Here is a 10,502-nt window from a genome sequence, read left to right as displayed (position 1 = left end):
TTTGAAAGTATGAGTTATATCGTCTGCGTATACAAGAAGAGAAAAAAAGAAACATAGACAACATTAGTTATAATATGTGACGCGTGCCATATGCATATGTAGCATGGAGGTCGATTTTTCCATACAAACGATATGCAATAAATTCCCCCTCATAAATCAATTTTCCATGGATAAACGAAGATGAATATCAGTGTTAAGTCTATACGGTCTGTTTAAACATTAAATTGAAATGTACAGCACCCAAGGTCGTTATACTTTGAGCTCGGTATGTGTAAATGTGTTCCCGGAGGTCGAAGGTTCAAAGAAGAAATCCAAGTAGTAGGCTACGTATATGAAGAACGCAAAAGTAAAGTGAATTTGAAAGGCAATTTGTAGCCGAGCGGTGGGATTGGTTGCATCACCCAATCATTCGATAATTCATAGAGAAAATCCTTGTAGTGTATAAGTTTAATCAATTACGATCAAATTAAAGATTAGGAACACCTCCAAATGCAAGGAAGGAAAAACAGCCGCATTGGGAAAATTCGAAGTTTTTAGACCGAGAAACATATACTTTTAGTTCGGTTACCATATATATTCAATGGTATGCATGCATCTAGTGTGTACATATACCACCATCAACATTTACACCTATGCTTAAATAAACCAAGAGATGGAGTTCAGCGAATCTGCTTATGTTTGCCACATTAATCTATTTGTTTTTATCTCAAGCAAACTTCTATACAGCAGGCAATACTATATATGTTGTGACGTTGTATACTGACGTCATGGTATGTATTTTAGATCCTCCTTGCAAGCAGGAACTCGCGAAGAAGCCTCATTGGCTTATCAAAGCCGCAAGCTGACCGAAGTCAGTCTCTTAGATTCACATTTAACGTCCGTGATTATTAATTGTCAATTGTCAACAACTCTGTAACTGGACGACATACATTAATCTTGGAGTGACTCGAACCGGGGACCTTATGATTGGAAGGCACCGGCCTTCAATAGTGCGATTCAATAGCGCGAAAATTCAATAGCGCGATATCAGTATGCTATATTTCAAAACAGCGTTAACATTTGACTGTATAGGCCTCATGTACACTACTCTCATCACATATATGGGTGTTTTTAAACAAAAACATTTTATACCTAAGTCATTAATCCGCCGAGTTATTACAAACGGTACTATCAAATAACTTGGTTATTAACGACAGGTTATTACTGATAGTACTTTCAAATTATTGGGTTTTCAATCCAGCTTTGGTGATTACAGACCGTACTGTGAGATAACTTTGTTATTTAGCACTAGTTTATTACGGATGGTACTAAATGATGCGATTGGTATATACCAGGTGATAACGATAGAGTTATTTTAACAAGGTGGTTATATACGTGACACGGAATACACGGAACAATAAGCAAGTTACGTTTGAGTAAAGAACATGAGCATATAGTTGTAAAATTCACCAGAGTTGGTGTGGTTTTATCAGTGCTGGTTTTTATGTATACGTATAAGTGATAAAACGACATGAATTACTTTTGTGATGACAAAGTTGTTAAAAGTTCTTACCGTCATAAAAGAACAATAATCAAAACAAAACTTGACTTTCTTGTTAAACGGGTTGTTCTTGTAATAAGTAGCCAGCAGGAGTGTATCACTGTTAAATTCAACTGTTGTTTCTTTGCTGTTTAGTAATCCTATTAAGATTTGTGCGATTATTGTACAACCGTTGACCACATTCCCCAAAACTTTAAATATATCTTTTCTAAATGATAAAAATCAGAAGACTGGACCAAACAACAAATCGCAAAGTCTAATACGTTCGTCAAATAGTCAGATAGTTACTACCAAGAACGGTTAACTTTTAAGACATAATTAGAATAAGTTACTACAAATAGATTAGAGATCGTGTGGTCAATCCAACGTCCAGTAAAACAAATAATATATTGTAATTAAAACCGAACGCTTGAAGTGGCCTGGCCGAACGGACGCAACTATACTTAAAATCAATCAGATAGTATATTGCGTGAGCACACAATGTTGCCACTTAAAACCAATCGCTTTAATTAAAGGGATATTCGGAACAAGACATAATGAGGTGGGCTATTCAACTAAAAGAGAAGAATATGAGTGTCTTATTGTCTGCTCCCGGAAGATCCCTTTAATTAGGATCTTCTTTAATTCTAAATCACATAACAATGGAATTCATAAGCTTGCCCAGTCAGTGGCCAAGTTTAAAAAGTTTCAGATTTCGGCTTTATTATAATGTGCTTGATCAATAATATTCTATTGCATAGACGCAATACGTGTCGGTGATGAAATATTGCCGAGCGAATCAAACTCACTAATTATTCATTCATTTGCAATTCCATAATGTTTTGTAAAAAATAGAGAATTTAAGAGAAGTGGCATAATTTAGCAATCTTATTTTGTGTGTTACCGTATTAGGAAGATTTGGTGGAATCGCAAAATAACGAAACACAAAAGTCATACATTTTAAATCAATTAGCCAAGATGAAAGTAAAAACAAAAACACAAAGCAAAAACAAAACAAAAACAAAGGCTGATAAAGGAACAAAGAAAATATCGTTTCTATTTATAGATATAGAGAGAGAGCACGTCTTAGTTTGAAGGCATATCATATATTATTGTGTTCGTAAATTCTGAGTTTTATTTTGTAATTTCTGTAAGCTATTGATTACCGTCCTTAGCTGTTATCATCTACAATTTTGTCATTATTTATTTTGGTTATTTATAGTGTACTGTGGTAGATAATTTATAACCCAGGAGATAAATCTACCGAGATAAAAATAGTAAGATAAAAAGGATATGTATATACACACTGTAGGAGGTCAGCTAAGCGGAGCAAGGTCAAGATAGGAGTTCTACAAATTACCAGTGTACTAATTACATAAACAAACGCTGCATCGTTCCTGACTAATCAGATTAAAATCTTGAAATATTCTTCCCGTTGCGTAATGGAATCGTCCAAGACAGACTTGACCGTTTTGTACATTAATGTGAAGTTTTAAGCGGAAGAAAAAAAGAAGCATAATTATGGTAAAATACCGAAATTCTAACATGCGCATCAGAATCTGAAACGCTCCTATATCTAATAAGTGACGGAGGCTTAATGCTAAAATCATAATGCAACGAGTCGTATTGCATATTGAAAATCAACTGTTAGCAGCAAAATGATGAATCGAAAACTTGCGAGAACATACGATAAATACATAAATAAATTAATGATAATGATAATGATAATGCTAATGATAATGATAATGATAATGATAATGCTAATGCTAATGATAATGATAATGATAATGATAATGATAATGATAATGATAATGATAATGCTAATGCTAATGCTAATGATAATGATAATGATAATGATAATGATAATGATAATGATAATGATAATAATAATAATAATAATAATAATAATAATAAAAAAAATAATAATAATAGTAATAATAACGATGATGATGATGATGATGATGATGATGATGATGATGATGATGATGATGATGATGATGATGATGATGATGATGATGATGATGATGATGATGATGATGATGATGATGATGATGATGATGATGATGATGATGATGATGATGATGATGATGATGATGATGATGATGATGATGATGATGATGATGATGATGATGAGAAGTGAACCGTTTTCTGGTTCGATTTCGGTATTTTGGCATTGGTAGTGATAATATGATATTCACTGATCAGCACAGTTGATGAGTTTCGCACCTGCAGGGTCCATGTCGGCAAACATTCAAAGTAACAGTCTGTTGTCAACGTAGCGAAAGTGGGTGGTACAGATGAACCTTTAGTAATACGAACGAATTGTCTTAACAGAGACATATGTCAGCATAGGAATACAAGAAATGATAATAAAAAAACGAAATAAAGATCGTATCCAATCGAAATAAATTTACCTCTGCCTGAACTCCGTTTGCTCTTAAGGGGTGATTACCATTTTAATTCAAGATTACAATCTCATGCCCCCTTTTTCCACTAATGGGATTTTAGTTCATATAAACTGTACGTCCTGTAATCTCCTAGCAGCCTGCTTGACAGATAGTTTGACTCATTTTTCTTTCCTCTTCTCATCACAGGTATAAGCTAATTTACATAAATGTAATAACTGCAAAAGCAGTGGATTGTTCTAGCGCCGAGAGCGAATGTTTCACGACCTGATATGCTCGAGCCTACACCGTAGGCCTATAGTATAGGCCTATAGCTTATTCGTACTTTTTGGGTAAATATTAATGCCTCGCAACTTCTTCTATAAGCAAAATCCAGAAGTACACATTGCTAGCGCATACCTTAATGGCATACAGATAGCAAAACTAATCCGCACTCATGGGAAAATGTTCGGTCCCTGTAAATTATTTTGGTATATTGGGTATATTGTACGTCATAAGGTAACCTTTCATGTAAACCTAACTTATACCTAATTTCTAGCCTATAAGTGTGCCCCATAATGAACCATTTGACACCCCCTCCCCATATACCCCTCCCCCAGGACGGCGAATCGTGGCATGGACCAGCATTTGCCTTCTCAAGAGTTGGGAACTATGTAAATGTATGAGCATGAGGATTTACAGTTTAACACCATTTTGCAGTTACAGGCTGGTTGTAAGAAATTTATAACCTATGAGAAATAAAATTTCTTGCTAAAGATGATGCCAACTTTGTTTTATAAATATTTTAGAAAATTACACCTGGGAAACATTTTTTTTAGAAGTAAATTAACATCACCATTGTACACTTTTGTCGCACCAAATTGCATCTGAGGGCATTCAGTAATAGAAAATTTTCCAAAGGGGACGGGGGCACCCCCTCCCCTTAGACCCCTCCCCCATATCACTCTAATGCCACTTTGGCCCCTCCCAAACAAAGGCCCGGGATCCGCCAATGCCTGAAGCTATACATATCCGCCGTAGCAAAATATTGTTTTAGAGCTATATATTTAGCCAAATACGGTAGGCGAGAATACATACGAAAGAGGTCTCGAATAGACATAAAAAACATTGATATACAACCAAACTTTAACACAGGCTTCTATTGAAAATTTGCATAATAGGCTCATTTTTTAACTATAGGTCTACTGTGGTTGTTGGCCTACCTATACCGTCGTGCGTAGATCAAAATTGAATCTTTGTATGATGGTATACGGTCAACTCGCGGTAGCAAGGGCTTCAGTGTTTGTTCTTCTAAATGACGGTCTTGCTGATGTTGCTCAGTGGTTTGATTCTTTCATTCAGCTATGTTTTGTCATTTATATGTTTGACCAGTCGCCGCCAGAAATAGAACGAATAATGCTTGTAAAGGTCGGGAGTCAAAATGGACATTTTCCATAACTGCTATCAGCGCAGCTACATAGTACACAGAGCGCGAATTTAGGGAACACGCGAAGTTGCTGTATTGTGCCACCACATTGAAGTTCGACCATTGCAAAACATGTTGTAGTGTATACAAGAGTGAAAAATTCGAACTAGTAACTAGAAACAGAGATCCTGCGGTTTTCTACGCATGACAGATTATAAGGTACATACAACTGTTAATAAACATGGGATTTTTTTTTGTATGACTGCCTATTCCATCTATCCTCCATCGCTACATCATGTAAGAAACGCTGTATATTTGCATCGCCTTAATGATGAAGCCAACTGGGCGCGTATATCTACTTACCGTTTCGTGCAACTGCTATTTTGTAGTTCAGATACGGTGAAAGCAGGGTTAAGCGAGAGATCAGGCACAAGTCTTTTATATATTTATTCCGAGTTCATTCATACTTGTTAATAATTCTCGAATCTGATTAGTCCGTTGTCGTCAGCTGACCGTGCATTAACCTAATCTACGGCTTCGTGCATTATCCTGCGATAAACGCACGGTATAGACAGTTGATTAACTCAACTGTATGCGAACGCACTGCAAGAAATCTTAGTCACAAACATGCGTGGCAATCGTGCGCGTGCAATGACTTCACCTTTCAGTGAGCGTTCGCCATAGAAATTGAATGGCGTTAGCCTAATGTAAGAGTTAACGCATCTATTGCTTTTCGCCATCTACTGTAATATTGAACTATAATTAACTAATCTATGATATTTGACTACAACGGGCTCTGAGTCGATATGCGTCACCATAAGCTTCTTTGGAACTGCAGAGAAGGCTTAGGCCTACATTCATTCCCGTATTACATATCGGTATAGGGAGACACATAGCACTATAACATGCCTGCGACAATCTGCCTGAAAATGTCCTGTAACGACTTCCATCAATGGTACACCATGTCAGCTCCCTGATGGATATCCCGAGTTAATAATTATGAAGGGACAACTGCTGTCACGTGATATCAATATCTACGAGTTAATGATTAAATTGGTATTAAATAATAGCACAAAACAAATAACGCTATGTTTAATTGTGTTATCATATTAGCATCCAGTCACCGAACAGTATGCATGCGCAGATCATTCTGCTAGGCGTAATTAGCAAGGATAACCCAAGGTCACGTAATCGATTAGACAAACTGAACTGTCATAAATTGTTTGTGAATGTGATTGTTTTCAACGCTGCGCAAGCGACGAGCTCTTAGTTTATGAAATTGGCGTTGACCTTATTGTTTGTGTAACAAATCGAAAAAATGATTCGTGGTTTTTTTTCTAAACCTTAAATTACCACTATAGAAATTTACTGACAATGTAGTATAATAGATTTTCAAGATGGTATAGCTATGCTGGGTGGGGGGGGGGGTGATGGGGGCATGGGGTGACAACCCGTCCCCCGCAAAAAAAAAACAGACTTCCAGATGGCTTAGGTTTGCTACACACGCAAAGTCATATATTCGCAACACGACACAAATGTAGTTGAAATTATGGAATAGTCAATATCATTCTCGTATCTACACCCCATTTACGCGGACAAATTACTCAAAGCGGAGGGAACATATCTCCCCTTAGACGGCCCATCCGCTTAATCCCTCACTAGGAATGACTTCAGCCAATCCTTATATGTGCCAGCCTCGTATACACATGTTTGCGGTAGGGGAAGGGGTTTGGCGGGAGATTCAGACCAATTATCAGTGGTATTAGGAGTCTTGTAAGATCATCAGCTTGCAAAGACCTCTTTATGCTGCGGAATTTGCATTTAAGTTCTTTTTACCCTGCATGATGGTTACTTTTGTCTTTCTTTCGACAAATATGAGGATTGCTGGGCGAGGGTGTTTGCCATTGCGCGGGAGACGATAATAGATAATCAAATCGTCTGTTACGATGTCTACTCCAATGTATTTCGATAAATTAAATAACTTTAATTTCCAGGTCTTCATCTGGATTTTTACTTTAAGCCAAAAATATCTTAAACATACTCTTTTCTGGAATATTATTCCAGTTTATTCATTCAGAGATTTGTTATTAAAAACTTCATTCTTCGACCTGGCTAGCTCCATGTCCAAGGAATCAGCTGTCTGCAGATTATGCTTAATACCGGCGTAGAGTATAGTTTCAGTTGTAGGAGCAATAAATAGATGCCACATCTTCCATGATCATCGGCTGAATAGCAACGATAACTTACTACCAGCAATACTATAATCATTATCTATATGCTTCTTTGACAATAGCTTTAACTACTTTTACTTGGAAGGTTCTGAGATCTTAGGCCGACGAGGTTATTGTTGGTCAAATGCCTTACGTACCGCTTTTACAATCGACTCGTAAAGGTTACTTGCTCTCTCACAAATATCTCCTCCATCCTCATCAACACCTCCAAGAATTCCGAATTTAGGTAACTTTTAAAACCTTGATAGTTACTCTGCTTCTGCTTCATCTCGATGAGTTTGACTGGTGTCGATGACATTTCCCTTCTATTTAAGTTATTAACATTATCACGTTGTTTGACTGCCTGACGCCATTTTGAATTTACGGCGACGCCAAGCACAGGTGTGAACACATTTGCTCTGAAAATTACTTGGGAGGGGGGGGGGGGGGATCGTAGGCCTTGCCTTCTCAGTGACGGAGTTGCAAGCTGTTAGTGACTTACCGAAATCTATAGAAGTCAGCAATGTTACCCAAGAATATCATATACTTATTCTCTTCCTGTATACCAAATATAAGACGAATCAAATACTCCAAGGCTACAAATATATATCAAGATAAAGACGGGGGGGGGGGGGGGGGGGGAAATATGAGTGAAAAATTTCTCACCAGTGGGTTACGAAGTCACGCAGGGCTTTCTTGGTGGATGCTCTCGCTGCAATTGCCGTTCTCGTTGTAACGAGGAATGTTAAACATATAGCATCAGAATTCGATCTCCCGGTTGACGTTGATGTTAAGAGTAACCATTGTGTACTCGATGAGGCGATTCTATTGTGTAATAGACAGAGAGATAATATCTACTGATAAATAACGCAAGACAAAGGTGACACATTAATTGAACTGGTTGCTCTGTTTGATGTATAGCTTTATCGGTAACCGCTAGGAACAAAAGTCATAGTGGTTAGCATGATCGAGAACATGGGCACCACTTGCTTCTTGTTTATCCAGAGATTCAAATACCCGCCCTCTCCCACCCCCTCCCGGGCCCCATGATTTGGTGATTTCATCATTCTCGTCAGCAAATTTCTGATCGGTGACAACAGATTTTGAGTAAAAATACCGAAGTATTGTTAGTCTCATGTGCGGAGTAATATCCATGCATCGAATATCGGGAATTAAATACTTGTAGTGTGAGTACAACAGCATGTGTACAAGTAGAACCCCCCCCCCCCCAATGAATGAGCACCAGATTACGAGTACATGGATCTTATAGCACGAGTATAGTACGTGTTATACTACTATAGTTAATCTTCAACTATGGTACACGGTGTGGAAAAACAAATAGTCGATTATACGGACTTACTACAAGTCTAGACGTGGATCAAGGAAGTACGGTGTGCCACCCACCCACCCCACCCCACCCAACACGCCCCCTCCTTTTTAACCTAATACCAAAACTCAAAGATGTAGTTGTATATCAGCACAATCGTATATTTAGACCTGATTAAAGACATTTTTTATAGTCTAAATATGCCTCAGAATGCACAATTTGGCGTCTAAAATTCGAACTACATTTTTTGGAGAGGGGAGGAGGAGGGGGATGACCCCTCCCCCATATGGTGTTCGACTTCACCGATCCCAAGGCCACACCCCTTATTTCTAAAATCATGGTGCAATACATCTGAAATTGACGGAGGGGGTCGTCTACTGAACATGTGGTATCTCCTAACTATACGATCACTCTTAGTTGTTTGAGGAAGTTGTTCACCAGAGCATGTTTGGGGAAATTGTTGATCAGAGCTATCTCTATGTTATAAAGGCCAATGATATCTGTGTTTGGCTTTGTCCCGGTGTGTCCATAACCCTAAGTAATGGTAGCACAAATATATAGCGCTAGGCCCGGACTCGAAGTCATTTGGGAGCAAGTTGTCACTGTATATGATTTCATAGAATTAATAACAGCCTATAATAAACCAAACTTGCTTAAAGTATTAAAATTCGGTTTGTATGCCGCGTCATCCTTATAGTTTTTATGCTTACATATACCAACATATTTAAATACATGTATGCGGTGTATTGGGCGGTGGGGGGGGGGGGGGTGAACCATGTACGATCACATTTTGAACGTACTGATAGATGTGAATTTTATATATTTAGTGGCTTGAGGTATTGATGCATGGCTGGTGGTAGAAGGGTTGACAGGGGTGGGGTGGGGTGTAGGGTAGGTGACGGTCTTCCACTTAACAGAAAACTGAATTGTATAATCATGAAGCAAACAAAACATAACTGATGATTGTATTGCTCCTTATCTATGCTGTTTCTATACCTGATTATTTGTCTGTACTATCTACAATTATAAGCGGAAGGTCGCTTCTAAATATAAAGATACTTTCATTCTGTTCTGTTGGAGAGGCCGGCAGAAGAGAGTGATGGGAACAGCTAGATAGGGGGTGGGTAGGAAAGGGAGGGGTACGCGACCTTCATTGCTCTAGAAAAAAAGCGTAACCCTAAAGCACTGATCTTTGGATTATATGTATTTATAATAGGCTGCTACTGTTCCTATCTGATTGCGTTATCTGCCAATAACAATATACAAGGTCGTTTCCAAATGTCAAAGTTAACTTTAGTTATATTATGATGCAGAGAAGGCAGAATAGAGTCAAGGGGAAGGGAGAGGGGAAGGAAGGGTACTGGATCTCCTCTGCACCTAACACACATGATTGTGTTATAGTCCGAGAAGCAATTGATCATGATCGTGATAGCTGTTCGTTTATTCGTATGCTACCTCAATCCTTGGACAAGAGATTTGTTTACATTTAACTTTTAAGTTATTCTATACTATCTGATTACACTATATCTACAAATACATTTGGAAGGTCGTTACTAAATATAAAGATACTTGAATTTATGTTCTGAGAGCTGAAGGAAAGAGAGAGAGACAGGGGGGTGGGTGGAGGAAGAGGTGG

This window comes from Apostichopus japonicus, chromosome 19, assembly GCF_037975245.1.
Source record: "Apostichopus japonicus isolate 1M-3 chromosome 19, ASM3797524v1, whole genome shotgun sequence".
Taxonomy (NCBI): Eukaryota; Metazoa; Echinodermata; class Holothuroidea; order Aspidochirotida; family Stichopodidae; genus Apostichopus; species Apostichopus japonicus.
This window is presented reverse-complemented; position numbering follows the sequence as displayed.